At 42.2% G+C, this 16138-nt stretch overlaps 1 protein-coding gene across 7 annotated transcripts in view; it reads right to left on the minus strand.

Moving 5' to 3' along the window:
• Nucleotides 1-16138, minus strand: part of PRKN (parkin RBR E3 ubiquitin protein ligase) — a 1163789-nt gene that overhangs the window by 157331 nt on the left and 990320 nt on the right. The window lies entirely within an intron of this gene.

The following is a 16138-nucleotide window of genomic DNA, read 5'->3' on the forward strand; positions in this document are numbered from 1 at the left end:
CCCCGCCAGCTCCTATTGGTGGAGGCTCCTAACCGCTTTAGGTTGGAGGCTGCCTGATTCGATTCCATGTTTGCTCAAATCAACTCTTGAAAATTTTATTGTGCCTTAGTTTACCTTTTAGCAGTGACTTCAGACATTTCCCATTTCCATCCACATGCCACACTGACGCTAAATTATTTTTTCCAAAAGATGTGAGCATGTTAGTTCCCTGAAAGCCCCTCCCTGGTCTCCACGGTCGGTGGGACAAAGTCCAAGATCCACAGCCGAGCGAGTAAAAGCCCCTGGGCCCCACCCCTCCCGAGTCACCTCCTCACTTCCCCCCTCCCTCTTCTCTACCTTCAGTTTGGTGCAGAGTCTTTTTTCCCCTGTGTACCCCTCCTGGACCCCATTTCTCTTCCTCTCAACCACCTCTTCACGGAAAAAGGAAATACTCTTCCAACTTTGGTGTTATCATCCCCACAGATTTATTTTTACATTTTCAAACAGCGTTAAGAATGCTTCTGTGTGGTTAAAAATTTTTCTTGAAAAAATTTATTTTTGGAAGGAGGTAACTAGGTTCGTTTATTTGTTCATTTATTTATTTTAATGGAGGGACTGGGAATTGAACCTAGGACCTCGTGCATGCTAAGCACGCACTCTACCGCTAAGCTGCGCCCTTCTGCCCCGTGTTTTTAAATATTACAAAAATGGTATCACTCTACATTTTCTTCTAAAGTTCTTTCCAACCCCTCAATGCTTCTAAAGCATCTTCCTTAAAGACGCTGGTCTACGAAGGCCTATCTCAGGACGGGTTCCCTGGGAAACGGACTCGGAGATTCACACGCAGGAGTTTTACTGGGGGGCTGGTGCAGAGTCTTATGCCTAGAATATCTCCTGTCCCCATTAGGCAAAATTTCTCCAACCTTCCAGCCCTTTAATGAAGCTCCCCACCCTCAACAGTTCAAAGCCTTCTCCTCTCACTGTTGAACGGGACACATGACTAGGTGTGTGCTGAACACCCCGCTAGATGCGGAGGATACACACACGGGTCGAATGTCGCCGGCTGGCCCCGCCAGGGGCCCACAGGTTAACGGGGGTACGTGGGATGTAAACAAGCAATGAGACTATGTTAAAAGGAGCTGTGTTCAAGGTGGTAAGGGCGCTGGGTGAGAAGGCCCTCGCCCCTTCTCAGTGTCTGTGGCACGTTCCTTGGCATGATTTTATGCTGCCATATGGGTGTGCTGTTTCCCGCTGGGCGTCTTGTCTTGCCACCCGATTGTGTTTCCCCATCACTGTGCCATGTCCTCGCCTCCCTGAGCCCGCAGTGCCCAGCGCAACGCCACACGCACAGTGGACAATCAATGAACCATTTACAATACATAAATAACTTTCCCTGGCAGGTATTACGGACTTATTTTAAATGTAAGGGAAGATATATTGACTTTTTCCTCCGGTGTATGTTTCTTATTAGAACAGCTTAGTTGCTGAAAACAGCTTGACTTCTAGTGATTGCAGCAGAAGAACAAAAGCTGCAAGTCCTAGGACGGCTGTTGGAAATGGAAATCAGAGGCTGACGTTACCCCAGTGCCACGGGAAACCTCATATTCAATTTGTAACTCCAAAAGCTTTAACTGCGGTCTGTTTGGTTCTGCACAGTTAAGCAGTGCATTTGTATGTAAAATTAGAACAAAAAGATCAGCAGGTGAAGACTTCAGTCCAACGAGGGAATTTTCTAGAATTGTGCCGCTCCTCTCAGCCTGTGGAAATACTGGCTGCTGCCTCTATTCATCTGCACAAATTCGGAAAGTTATTGTGGCAACACCTCTTACTGTCGGGGTGAATACAACTTTACGGGTGTTGCGGAGAGCTGGAGGTCTAATTTTCATGCCTTTGAATACAGGAAGTGAAAGACATACAATTGTTTAAAGAAAAGATCGCCAAGCAAGCTCTCAGTCCTGTTAGAAATAAAGAGGAAGGAGCATTCTGCTCAGAGATTTTTTTTTTTTTTTTGCAATTCTGCCTGAAAATGCAAAAATCTGAGACTGTAAGAGGGTCACAGGAAGGGGAGGACATAGGCGGATGTGGCAGAGAACGACTTTATCACCACCCCCCATTCGCCCCTTCCTCCTAAGCAGCCGTTTCAGCGGGACGCAGGCGCCCCGGCGGCTGGCGCTGACGCGGGCCACGCAGCCGGCTGCCCTCCGCGGGCGGCGGGTGGGGTGCGGCGCGCCTCTTACGGATCAGGCCTTAGGAGCGGCATGTCCTCCTCTTCCCGGTCTTCTCTGGTCCTGGCTGAAATGTGGACACGGTGCTGGACCACCTGTACCACTCAGATGAAGCCAGCATAGTGGAGCACAGCCATCATCCCGGCTCAAGGTTTTTAAGAGCGAGAGAAATAAACTTCCATCTAGTTAAGACATTGCTGCTTCCGGCCCCGGTCCCACAGCGCGGCACTAATGTCTGAACGATGTAATGGGGTGGGTGCATCACGATCCATTTAGCCAGAGAGGGACGAGGAGGCACCTCTTACTGCTGCTTACAGCTGCAGTGGCCGCACGGAGTATTATGGGATGTCATCTGAAGGCGATTTTGCCTGCTATTAGAAAGACCTTAGCTTAGCAAGCACCTCTTTTTGTGTTACCTGCCAAAGTCCGTGAGTGGATGAACTCCTCTGGTCATTTTTAAGAAATGTACCGATTTCCATGGACCAGTTAAGAGATTTTAGCTGGAGAAACAGGAAGTTCGATACAAGGAGCTTACACAAAAAGGAAAAGTAATCTTTCACATAAGGCTCAGTCCAACAACAGAGTGGCTTTTGAGCTGGGTAACTGAGGGGTGCCATCAAGTTCACCGGATCAAAGTTCTTCCTAAGCTTTGCCTAGTAAGCATCACAGGGGTAAACAGGACTGGCTTAGATGACTCAGGATTCCCTTCTGACTCTGAATAAGGTCACCTCTCCAAAAGGAGAATACTTAAAAAAAAAAAAAATCAGTGTTCTGTTAGCAAGAAAATGGGATGATGGAACTCAGGAGGGAAACCAACACTGTCCTATAACCAGCTGAGGCCCACACGGATTCTAACCCTAACCCTAACCCTAACCCGACAGAAACTCACACAACTGGCCGGGTAGCCAGGAGCTCAGGGGTCTGGCTCTAGCAGCAAGAAATCCTGTTCATAGAGGGAAGTTAAATGGCCTTTAGTGTAGGTTTCAAGCTGGTTATTTTCTAAACTTTCCCGGGTAATTTGTGTCCCTACCAATTTGTGATTATGTATCAATGACTTTTAAAATGGTGCTTGTGCTATTAAAAGCACAACCAGTAAGTGTGTATCTAAACCATGTATACTGCTGAAGCTTAGTGCCTTTCTGAGGTCTTAGAAAAATAATCTTTGGTTTCTCCAGAACAGCGAACTAAAAATACACACAGCAACGTAATCTCCAAACACCAATTTTGAGACCTTTAAAAAATCCCTGGAACATTCATAGCGTAAAGCAATTTCCACCCAGCTCACTATGGGAGGTTCTGGCTCAATTGATTTAGTCTAGCAAAGATCTTATCTCTTTAATCCTATCTTTCTACCCCAACTTTTCTTATTGATTAAGCCATCCCTGCACTTCACAGTAATACAATATGGCTGATACAAAAGCCCAGCCGTGTTCTCACATAAAGGAGTCTTTCAGAAGCTGTCTTTGATTGGGTTTCTTTCTTTCCAAATAGCAGCCATCTTCTGAATATAACTTTACTTTCTATGCCCTGTTTACCTGTAAAACATTTGCGTGACTGGTCTAAAGAAGGCTGATAACTCTTTTCTTGTGATTTCTTTTCTAGAAGGCATCCATTCCAAGCTTTTCACATTCTTGAAAAATCAAGCAAGTGAAATTCTATCTTATTTCTGCAAAAGACTCACTTATACTTGACTGCATTCAGTATCTCTTCTTTTATTATTTCCTTCAAATAACCAGGCAGTTCCAACGTGCAGGCTTGCGTACATCAAGAACAATGCTTCAAGTTCATAGAGGAAAGAGGTGATATGAATACTTGTACCCAGTAATTTGCTTAAGGATTCTTTAGGGATAGGTGACAATCTGTAAGTGGGGTGGGTTCTGTCTGTGCCGGTAGCCACAGGAATAGCTAATTCAGATGTCCTTTGAATTATGGACCTGTCAGTTAACACTAGTACCTTGAGAGGAACTGGGGGAAAAAAAAATCACTCAACATTGAATTCCCAGACTGTTGCTGCACCCTGAACAATAACCAGCAAGGCTTTGTGAAGAAGCATGTATGTCAGGAACAATACTGTTTCTTCCTAAAAGAGGGTGATGAGGGGCATGGGCTGGGGGAAGAAACAGGCTTTCTGGGTCTACTTCTATAGAACGGAGGAAGAAAATTGCTTTCTTTTTGGAAGTTCAGTAACAGGTCCACTTGCCAAATTACTTCCTAGACTGCATCAAATAGTGTGCTCTCCCTCTGAAAGGATTCCTTCTGCTGCCTCTGGTTCAGGAATGGGCAGATGGGATAAAAAAGGAATGAAATTAATGCCATTTGCAGCAACATGGATGTGCCTAGAGATGATCACATTGAGTGAAATAAGTCAGACAGAGAAAGACAAATATCATATGATATCACTTATATGTGGAATCTAAAAAAATGATACAAATTCTGTTTACAAACCCAAAACAGACTCACAGACATAGAAAATAAACTGTGGTTACCAAAGAGGAAAGAGGGGGAGGGATAAATTAGGGGTTGGGGATGAAAAGACAGATGTTACTATATACAAAATAGATAAACAACAAGGACCTACGAGTGTAGAGCATGGGGAACTATATTCAATTTCTTGTAATAACATATGATGGAAAAGAACCTGAAAAGAAAAAATTTGTATGTATATCTACAACTAAATCACTTTGTTGTACACTAACATTGTAACTAACATTGTAAATTAACTACATTTCAACAAAAATTAAAAAAAAAAAAAGAATGGACAGATGGGGAAAGTGCACCCATTTGGCCTGTGCCTTCCCCATGGGCTTGTAGTCTGACTTGACTTTTTCCTTCTCCTTGAAAAAAAAATCCTTAAATAAATTAACACACACAAAAATCTGATTCACTATTCACTATATGAAGTTTTACATGGACAGGTGGACAAAGGCCTGTATCGCAGGCTCAGGTAGTCCTGAAAGGTGTCCATCCTCCAGGCCTCCGATCCAGAGGGAAGCGGGAGTCAGATCAGGCCAGGGTGGGTCAGGTTTGCCTGGGGAAGCCTTCAAGGCTCTATTCGTAGTTTCATTCATTCTTTGCTGAAGAGGCAGAAGAGATGGAGGACCTCACCTGGAAGAATCCTTGGGCCACTAAAATGCAAAACGGACAGGGAGGAAGGCTGACTGCATTTCTTGGGATCCAGGGAGCACTTGGTTTCTGAGTCAGTTATAGACCCTTGGGGACCACCGACTTGTCTTTACCCAGGAAAAGCCTCATTCCCTCCCAGGAGTTTGTGGAGAATGGACCTAGTAATTTACCAATTTACAATGGAATGTTTGACCAACAATGAGAAATGCACGTTACTCAAGTGCTGAGTGTATTTGTTTGTTTGTTTGTTTGTTAGCGCCACATTGAACTCTGTCTATATTTTACTGAAAACAGGTATAAACAAAAATAAGAAGATAAATAAAAAGCAACAATAAAATACACTGTAGGAATAAAATTCCTAGAATACAGATATGTGCAAAATACCATCAGAAATATTTTCCTGTACTTCTGAAACTACTTAAACTATTTAAAAACTATTTAAAAACTACACAGAAATGGAAATTTGCCTATTTGCATTCAGTTGTTCAATGTTTTTGGTGACATGTTTCATAAAACCAATTTTGAGATCATAAATTAAATTTCCTACCAGAGTTCACTCTCATTTTTCTTTTTCTTTCTTTTTTATTATTGAAGTATAATTGATTTATAATGTTGTGTTAGTTTCTGGTGTTTAGCACTGTGATTCAGTTACACATATACATATACTCTTTTTCATTATAGGTTATTACTGGATATTGAATATAGTTACCCATGCTATACATTATGACATTGTTGTGTATCTATTTTATAAATAATATTTTGTATCTGAATCCCAAGCTCCTAATTTATTCCTTCCCCCTTTCTCATTTGATAACCATAAGTTTGTTTTCTATGTCTGTGAGTCTGTTTTTGTTTTATAAATAAGTTCATTTGCATCAGTTTTTAGATTCTACATATAAGTGATACTGTATGACATTTGTCTGACTTGTGTCAGTTTGATAACCTGACTTATGTCATCGAGGGCCATCCATGTTGCTGCAAGTGGTCTTATTTCATTTTTTATGGCTGAGTAGTATTCAATTGTACATATATTGTACCACATCTTTTTTATCCTATCAACTGCTGGCAGACATTTAGGTTGCTTCCATGTCTTGGCTGTTGTAAATAGTGCTGCTGTGAACATTGGCTACTCACATTTTACTTAAACAAGCCATTCAACTAAATCAGTATGACAGGAGAGTGTGCTCTATGCCAATTAAATGTTTGAAAGAATGCCGAGGTGGACCTCCCACACCAGTCACTCCTTGAACACCAGCTAGGCTTTATGATTTGGTTTCCGTGCCCTTGCTCTCTGCCAGGGGAGGACATATTTCCTTCTCTCTAGTCCAACCCCAAAGAAACAGTATGTTTGAAATGGTGTAAAATTCTACTTAATTTAATTATTGCTCGCTCTGCTTTTATCTTTAACAAGTAACATTACTAGCTTTTTTTTAAACATAAGAAGTTTAATTCATTAAGAAAACCCATAAACTAAGATAATCCCTTATGTTATACAAAGTAAAAGTAATATATCTGTATGTTCAGAAACCTCAGATGTTTCAGAAAATTACAAACTGAGAAGTGAAAGCTTCCTCCTGGTTTATCCCCACTTTCTCCATCCAAAGGCAACCACTGCTGGTTTCTTTAATTCTTTCCAGGAAATATTTTATGTATTTATGAGCATTGATCTTCTTTTTCTTGCTCTTTTCACTTAATTCTATATATTAAAAATTGTTTCACATCAGCACATAGATTGACCTTATTCTTTTAAACAGGATATTGTATTTTATTGTATAGACATGCCAAAGATAGATTTAACCACTATGATATTAGTGACAATTTGATTGTCTCCAAGTTCTTATCTATTACAAAACAGCGCCATAAAACAGCGCTACAGAAGTATCCTCCACACGGATCTTCACAAACCTTTGCGGTGACGTCCATGAACTGTATTTCTGGCAGGATCACATGACTGTTTTACCTACAGGAACAGGGGTTAGGGTTTTGCTGCCCAAATTAGGACACGGAGCTTTGGTCTGCAGGGATGATCCTGTGATGAGGCTGAAACATCACAGGCACTAACAAAGGGCTACTGTTATTCCAGGCAAACCAATTTTAAGCACTGGAAATAAAAAACCTGGATTTGGCAATTGATGAAGTGGGCACTTCTCAGGGGAATAAAGTGAATAATCAGTTATCACTGTTTACTGTCAACTCTAATCTGAGATGACCAAGAGTCAGGGGTACAGGTAGGACCGGATGAACCCTGAGAGCAACTGGGTGAGCCCCAGCCGCCTGTCTGGGCTTCTACACCACGTGCACGTAGGCGTGATGCAGAGGGCTGGTCTCAGGGGCGAGGGGAGAAGGTTTAATGCTACGTCAGCTTGATTTTTTGAGACAAGGGATTTTTAACGAATTGAGAGTATGATTGCACAAGATAAAGTGGCTTGCAGACTTTTTATTGCTTCCAAGTGACTAAAAGTCAGAGAGCCCGCCTGACTTTTGATTCGGGAGGACAAAGGACTCTTCCAGCTGAATAAACTTTAAAAGGAAGTGGCAGAAACAAAGTGTGGTACCTACCTACAATGGAATATAATTCAGCCATGCAAAGGAATGAAATTCTGACATTATGCTGAGTGACAAACATTATGTGAAGCCAGGCACCAAAGGACAAATAGTCCATGATTCCACTTACATGGAATATCTAGCGTAGGCAAATTCAGAGAGACAGAAAGTAGATTAGGGGTTACCAGGGCCTGGGAGGAATGCCTAATGGGAACAGAGTTTCTGCTTGGGGTGATGAAAACTTTTGGAAATAGAGAATGGTGACGGTTACTCAACATTGTGAATACACGTAATGCCGCTGAACCGCGCACTTAAAGATGCTTATAAACGGTAAACTGTATGTTCTATATGTGTTTGCAAAAAAGAGTGTGAGCAAGCAAAGGAACTGCCGTGACGATCGCACCTCAGGACCCAGCATGTGCATAGTGCTGTGGAAGACCAGATGGGGACCAGACAGGGTGACCAGATGAGGACCAGAGAGGGTGACCAGATGAGGACCAGACAGGGTGACCAGATGAAGACCAGACAGGGTGACCAGATGAGGACCAGAGAGGGTGACCAGATGAGGACCAGAGAGGGTGACCAGATGAGGACCAGACAGGGTGACCAGATGAGGACCAGAGAGGGTGACCAGATGAGGACCAGACAGGGTGACCAGATGAGGACCAGACAGGGTGACCAGATGAGGACCAGACAGGGTGACCAGATGAGGACCAGACAGGGTGACCAGATGAGGACCAGACAGGGTGACCAGATGAGGACCAGACAGGGTGACCAGATGAGGACCAGAGAGGTTGACCAGTGAGCCAACATGAATGATGTCAGGTCCATGAGGCTCTTTTCCAAAGGTAGCGGGTGGGAAATCAAGAAAATCCAGTGCAAGGAGGAATGATGGGGGCCATTACCCAGATAAATATAGAAGAGGAACCAGCTCCTTTGGGGGGCTAGCGTTCAGGGGATTCCTTAAGGAGGAAAGAGAGCCGGAGGCAAGTCAGAAGAAGTAGAACATAACATGTGTCTGTGAGGCCCCTAACACGTGATGGTAGAGGGCCTGGACGTCGTGGGGGGTAAAAGTCACTAGTGTAATGAGATGGAACGTGGCCTCCGCCCCCTGGAACCCCAGTGGCCCTCGGGAAGGACAGGGAAGGGAGGACCGCCATTCAGGATGCCAGGTGGGCACTCCAACGGGCCACCTTGTGAGAGTGGCCCCACCAGGGCAGTGACAGCCGGGTGTGGCCCAGGCAAACATCACCGTGACAGCTCTCATCCACGTCACTGCAGCAATTTCCAACGGCGCAGAAAACAAGAACAAAAAGCACAAGCCATGACTCCTCTGTCACGTCCACACTGTCCTGTGCACTTAACGTTTTATGGGACTGACTTATACTGAGACCCACTGTGTGACCTTGTTTTATTTACCGTAATATCCTTTATTCTATGAAGTTGAAAAATCTCTTGTTCGTTTAATAGGAGCCACTTGAAAATACTTTACTAACCACACACAGTCAGAAAATATCATCCTACCTTCTCTACGGATCTGAAATCCCTAAAACTGTGTATCAGTAGCAGCTCAAGAACAAGAAAGATTGCACTATAAAAATACGTATTTCAAAAATACCTCTAAGACAAATACGGCATACAATGAAAAAACTCATACTTCAGTAGTTCTCTGCAAAGAGGAGAATGTTGTAAGTCTAATGCTCCAACCCTGCGGTTCCACCAGCTCCTCTACAAGCATACTGTGGTCCCCTTGCTATTCAGACAAAGCAAACGATGTGACTCCCAAGTCGTTCCATGAAACACCTGCCTTGTAACACGTACCAGATAAAAGGCAGCTCTTGCTCTAAAGAATTTAAGAAAGGCTGATTGTGGTATTCTACTTATTCAAGCAGATGCATGTTTGCATGTTGAAAGCTTTAAGTCCTACACAAGAAAGCCCTGTCTAACCGAGTTTAACGTTTGTTTCCAAGTCTCTCTGCTCCACTCCAGTCCTCCACCTTGTACGTAAAAAGACCCTTGGAACTTGGGCTACACGAACATCACTTTGGAAAACAGTGATCTCCATTATTATCTTTGCTGTTGTTGTTATTATTATTATTATTATTTTACTTAGGAAATTGCTTTAATTTCTGGAAAGATTCTTCTTCTTAACTAGAACTGAGGATGTCAATGTGCTGATGGTTGAGACCCAGGAAACTCTGAGTGTGTGCACGCTGCTCCTTGTGTGATGTCTTATATTCTGTCTGTGCAATAGAACTTTCTGTGATATGAAGGAAAATATGCTCTGTCTGACTGTCTAGTCCAGTAGCTGGAAGCCACGTGTGGTCACCGAGCACTTAAAATACAGCTATGGTGACTGAGGAAACTAATTTTAAATTTTACTCAATTTTAATTTATATAGACACTTGTGGCTGGTGGCTACCATACTGGATACACAGCCCGAGACTGAGGAGAGGGCAGAATCAACGTGAATGCACTGAAGGCATGTTATCTTCAGTAGAAGCCTGTTTTCTGGAATGTTCCGAGCTCTCTTGTAGCTGGTAGAGCTAAAGAAGGCTTCTCCCTTCAATTTGTCACCAAACTGATTTCCTCACACATTATTCAAAGAGATGGAGATTACCATTTTGGAAGAGTATAATTATTTCACACTTCCCTTATTTTAACAAAAAAATAGCTGGGGGCCCGTGGGCAGGTCAATGGTCTGTGTTGGATTAGAAAATATGTATTTCTATTTCAGACTGCCGAGTATTCTCTAGGAACATTTGTTAACTGATAAACGTTTTCCAGAGGAATGGCATGCAGAACTTGTTTGTACATTTCTGAACGGTTTCTTTAATTAAAATAAATACTTTCCAAAGCTTTCCATCTTTGCACTTCAAGCCATCCCACAGGCAGAAAGTCTAGCAAGACTTATTTCCACTCTGCAAATGAGCCAATCTCAGAGTTTAAATTAGATTTTTGGACACTTGTCAAATAAACAGGGAATGCATATTTCTGACATTTCATTACATTAGCTTTCTTTTTAAAACATTTTTTGATAAAGAACATTTTGTGTATTAAAAAAATAGTGTGTCAGCGAGATAAGATTCCACGCTGTACGTGAGGGAAAGGCCAGGCGATCGAGCAAGAGGGGTGGGGTTACAGCCTGGAGCTTAGTGCTGACACACCCACGTCTGGGCCTCATGAAAAATACCTGTTCTTTCCGGTGTCTTTTTGAAAGCGTTACGATATAAACTACACAGACTTGGAGTCTAGATTTTTAATCTCTATTCTTCTTGGAAAAAGTGAGAACTCTACATAGTTTTCAAAATACTTCACATCATTTGATTAAATTATGTATTTTTATAAAATTAAAATAGCCTTAAAGAATGGGAAAAGGAGGCATCTTTTTTCCCTTTTATTATTAAATATTGACTTGCTAAATATCTACTTGCTTTCTATTTCTGAGCCCCACATATTAAAAAAGGGCTCCCCATCTATTTATTAATTTAAGTTTTAGCTCAGTCATGAGTTAGCTCTTTGAGTGAAAGGATAAGTATCTTCATTTGCTCACATCAACTCCTTTCCTATATAAGGGCTGAAAATGAGGCTCACACTCTCATTTAATTAAAATCTTCAACAATACATTAATGCTATTGTTATAAGCAGTTTCAACAAAAATTTCTTTGCATGGAGCAGGTCGCACCCTGTCCCTGTTTGGGTTTAGGTCCGGGCTTGGTGGAGCTGTTGTAACTTTAGGTTCTACAATATTTGAGACCCTCTTCAAGGAAAACAATGCAAGAATACAAGCTTGGTTAAGAGGGCTTGGAAGGGGGTCTGTGCCAGTGAGGAGTCCAAGGTGAACATTTCATTAGCTCTTCAACAAATCAGCCCCAGAGCAACACACACTACTCATTAAAGGAAGAGTGATTATAGATGCCTTAAGAGATTCTATCTTATTTCCCTAACTAGTGGTCAGTTGAACGATTTAAAAAAAAAAAATCTCTGGTTTCCATTTAAATGCTTAAAAATTTTTTTTCGGTTGTTAAATCTTGTCCTTGAATTTCTAATTTATAACAGAAAACTCTTCATTCAACTCCTACTATTATTTTAAGAAATTCTCTCTCAGACATAGAACATCCCCAAACAACACCAAATAAGATAAAGATGTTTTATTTATAGAAAACTCACAAGGTTTGACTGCCATGGCTTTCTATATTCCCAGGGCAGGGGATATAATGTATTCCATATTTTGCTGCTGTTTTCCAGTAGTAAACGTGTCAACATTTCACATCGGCACTATAAAAGTTAGCAAGATAGTTCTGATGAATAGCAATAAGGCCAGAGAAAGAATGATGCGTAACATGAATTCCTTGGGAAATCAATTAATATTTTTATGAGCAGTGGTAAAAATACGATCAAGGGTTAGCAGAGAGAGAGGTCACGCTTCTGAACCTCAAACATATTCTTCATTGAATTCTGTTTATCCAAGTGCAAATATTCTGCACTGTGTCAAAGCTAGCATCTTGGTGCTCCTACACTAAGACATCTGATGTACCAGAATTGAGGGAGTCTTCATGCGACTGGGCAGCCTTTGATTAGCTTCCTAAGTGACTTTCTGTGGATCTCTGAACTTCATATATTTTGGTGTTTTAAATTGTGTATTACGTGTATAAGTAAAACACTGCATATTTTATATTTTTTGAAGAAATTTTGCTGAGGCAAGGTAAGCAATTCTAATACTGGGGTCAGTGATGATTAATATTTGAAAATAAAAGTGACAGTGTGCTCAGCTTACTTCTTCATTGTTAAGATCCATTTCATTTGTTCACTTATTCAATAAATGTTGAACTCCACATGCATGAATTTACCGAGAACAAGAATATTGAGAGTGAGGACAGGAACATCGAGGCACGAAAGAAGTGAGACACTTGAACTTGAATCCTGGGAAGTGGTACTTAAGCTCAAATAATTCTCTATAACGGTAAAAATTTTCCTGCGACCATCACGCATCTATCAGGCCTTTCCTGGATGGACTGACATTATCATTTAAATGGAAATCCTTATCTTTCTTTATTAGCTAATGGACACCGCTCTCTGGGTAATAGTTAAGTCTAGGGTACAGGAGAGCAAAGGGTCAGCTAATGTGATTTTCCAGTGACCATGACTGTATGTTTGAATAAAAGAGTCATAAATTCTGACCTCAGCACCTATTTTAAAAAATCCAAAGACCATCAAAATGCTGAAGTTTGTGTCTTCAGAGGGAAACTGTGCACATTAATAATCGTGGCTGTTCGGGGGACCATCCAGGCACGTAGTGGTGGGCTGACTGATGAGAAGCTGAGAACTACCTGGTCTGGAGCTCAGCACACAGGTGTGTCTCAGGTCTGAAAATGCGTGTCCATGGGCACGTCACAATGTTCCTGGAAGGCTGAGTTTTTAAATTCTGTGAATGACAGGGAATTTGGTTCTTGATCTTTCTTACACGTGAGATCCTTTTTGTAACATCAAGCATTTCTTGGATACCCACATAACAAGAGGTGATAGTCAAGGAAAAATTAACCACAGGTGGCTGTGCAGATATCTTACGATAAACCTGTGAACTACAACCTGAGAACCATGTTCAAGACTCTAAGATTCTTCCATAGCTTTGCAGTCAACGGCTCTCCTTGAACCCTCAGTAGGGTGAGGGGCTCGCTGCTCCCCAGGCAGCCCGTTTTGCGGCTGCTGTCCATGGTGCTGGAGCAGAGGCTGAGCAGAGATTCATCTTCCCCTAACTCCTACTTCCTGGGCCCTGTTCTGCCTCTGAAACAACATAAACTGCCCACGATTTCTTCCACATAGCAGCTTTCCATCACCACCCTTAACGCCAGAAAAGACTTGCAGCTTATAAGGTGTACAAATCACAGCAAAACAGCATCTACCAGGGAAAGGGGAAGAGAAAGAAGCAAGAATGTGAATCCAGGAAAAAAGCTTCAAAATCCATTCTATGCCCATTTTTTTGTGATAGATGGCCCACAGATGTGGTTCTAGGTTTGCTAGGAGTCAGCTTTCAGAGGAAACCCTCAGGAGTTGCACAATTCACGATGTCCTCAAGGATAACTTTCCTCAGGACAAGGATATCAGACCTGCAATAGGCACCATGGTTCCTCACAGAAGAGCTCATTGAGATGTCCCCAACCACACACATCAAGTTCCCCCTGCAGTGACCACAATATGAACAAATGACATCACCCTAAATTACAGTGTAGGAAGAGCAAGTATTTGAAGGGCTAAGATAGTGAGGCCTAGGGACCTAACTCCCTGCGCTAGGTCTGGCTTGATTCAGGGGTATATTCTAGAATATTTGGAAGATAAGATCAAATAAATGTCTTGTAAGTAATTTTCATTGAATATTGGGTCTTTTAGGTGAGCTTTTGATAAACATTGATTAAGCTTTTAATTAAACATTAAATAAATATGCACTTTATGCCAGGCATTGTTTTAAGCTTTTCACACCAAATAGCTCATTTAATATTCATACTAGTCTTATGCAGAGTAATTTATACTATGCCCTATGTTAGAGGTGAGGAGACCGAGGCACAGAAAGATTAAGAGCACTAGTAGTTGGTGGAGCCAGGATTCAGACTTACGTCATAGAACTCAGCCTTCTTTGTAACCACTACAGAATTCCAAAGGCATGTAACATCCTTAACATGTTGGATTAATACCTTTCGTGGAAGTTGAGGATTTGAAGACAAAGAACAGTGACGAGGTCAGTGTATCTCATTTGAGAAGCTAAAGCAATGGGAATTGATGTAAGCCAGAAAAAGAGCATTTTCAATGGGGGTTGAGGCAAAAAAGGTGGGAGGTAAAGGAAAGTATGAGCTTAGGTGCAGACTTTAGAGAAGAATTTCACTCCATTCTTTCCTCAGCTTCTTCAGATTACAAACTATAGCGGTTCAAAATACGTCCATGAATTCCCAGGTACACTTTCCTCTAAGATGGAACCTGATTTCCTTCCCTTTGCAGGTGGGCTGGATCCAACCCCTCAGTGCTAACAAGTGGCACAGAGCAGAAGTGATGGCACACAACGTTGGAGAGCAGGTCACCATGGCTTCCTCTCTGCTCTCTCTCTCCTATCACTTGCTCTCGGTGAGTTAGCTGACATTCTGGGGACAAATAGCCTAAGAAGAGGGACATGTGGTGAGGGACTGTGACCTTCTGTCAATAGCCAGCAAGGAGCCAAGGCGTTTTTGGCCAACAGTCATGTGGATCAGCCATGTTGGAAGTGGGTCTTCCAGCCCCATTTGAGCCTTCGGTTGACTGCAACCAAGCATGACTGCAATCTCATGAGAGACCCTGAGCCAGAACCACCCAGCTAAGCAACTCAGGAATTCCTGAGCCTCAGAAACTGCAAGGCAACAAATTTTTATTAATCCAATGGCTAAAATTTGGGGTTATTTTTACATAGGAAGAGATAAGTAATAGATAAACCCATAAGCACACTTCCCCAAATAACAAAATGGAACAAATGAAAATAAGATAAAACTCACTACCTAGAATTTCCAAAGACAAAGAGATATTCTGAAGACAGCCATCCTTCTTTAGGTAAGGTTTGCCTCCAAACTGTCTTCACCCAAAGACAGTAAAGCAATTCAATTCACTTCTGAAGTAATTTCCCATGATTTGGAGTTTAAATATGTGTGTTACTTATAATGTCACACTGTGTAAAACAAGGGAAGAAAAAGATGTTCAAGACTTAAAATTACATCAACCTTCCAAATTCTTAGAGCAAGGCGAACAGCAACTAGCAGAAGATGGGCCAAGGAGACCCCCCCTCAGCTGAACAGAATGGAATGATGGGAGCAATTCACAGACAGAAGTATATAGTTTAACCATTAGTTAAAAACCACCATAAGTCATTTCAAGAGAAAACATTTTCTAGGAATTCTGATCCCAGAATCTGGCAGCTGGCTTCGGCCACACGCAATCCCTGCAGATTATACAGTAAAGGACGAAGACTGAGGCTGGGAAGGAGAGTTTGATTTACATTATTCCTAAGGCTCCCAAACATGACTGGAGTTTTCATCCTAACGCAACCACCATTATGCCCCCAGAAGTGTTTCCTTCCGCGTAGGCACTGTGGTATCTCATCATTTCTCGCCTTCCGCTTCCTCTACTTTATCGCTTAGCCCAGGGCTTGGTCAGCAGCACCGCGTGACCCAGAGGGAGCTTTACCAAGAGCGACAGATGCCAGTTTATGCATAGGCAACCGACAAGGGCGCAGCCAAAAATGAGGGCTGAGT

Source organism: Camelus ferus, chromosome 8, assembly GCF_009834535.1.
Source record: "Camelus ferus isolate YT-003-E chromosome 8, BCGSAC_Cfer_1.0, whole genome shotgun sequence".
Lineage (NCBI taxonomy): Eukaryota > Metazoa > Chordata > Mammalia > Artiodactyla > Camelidae > Camelus > Camelus ferus.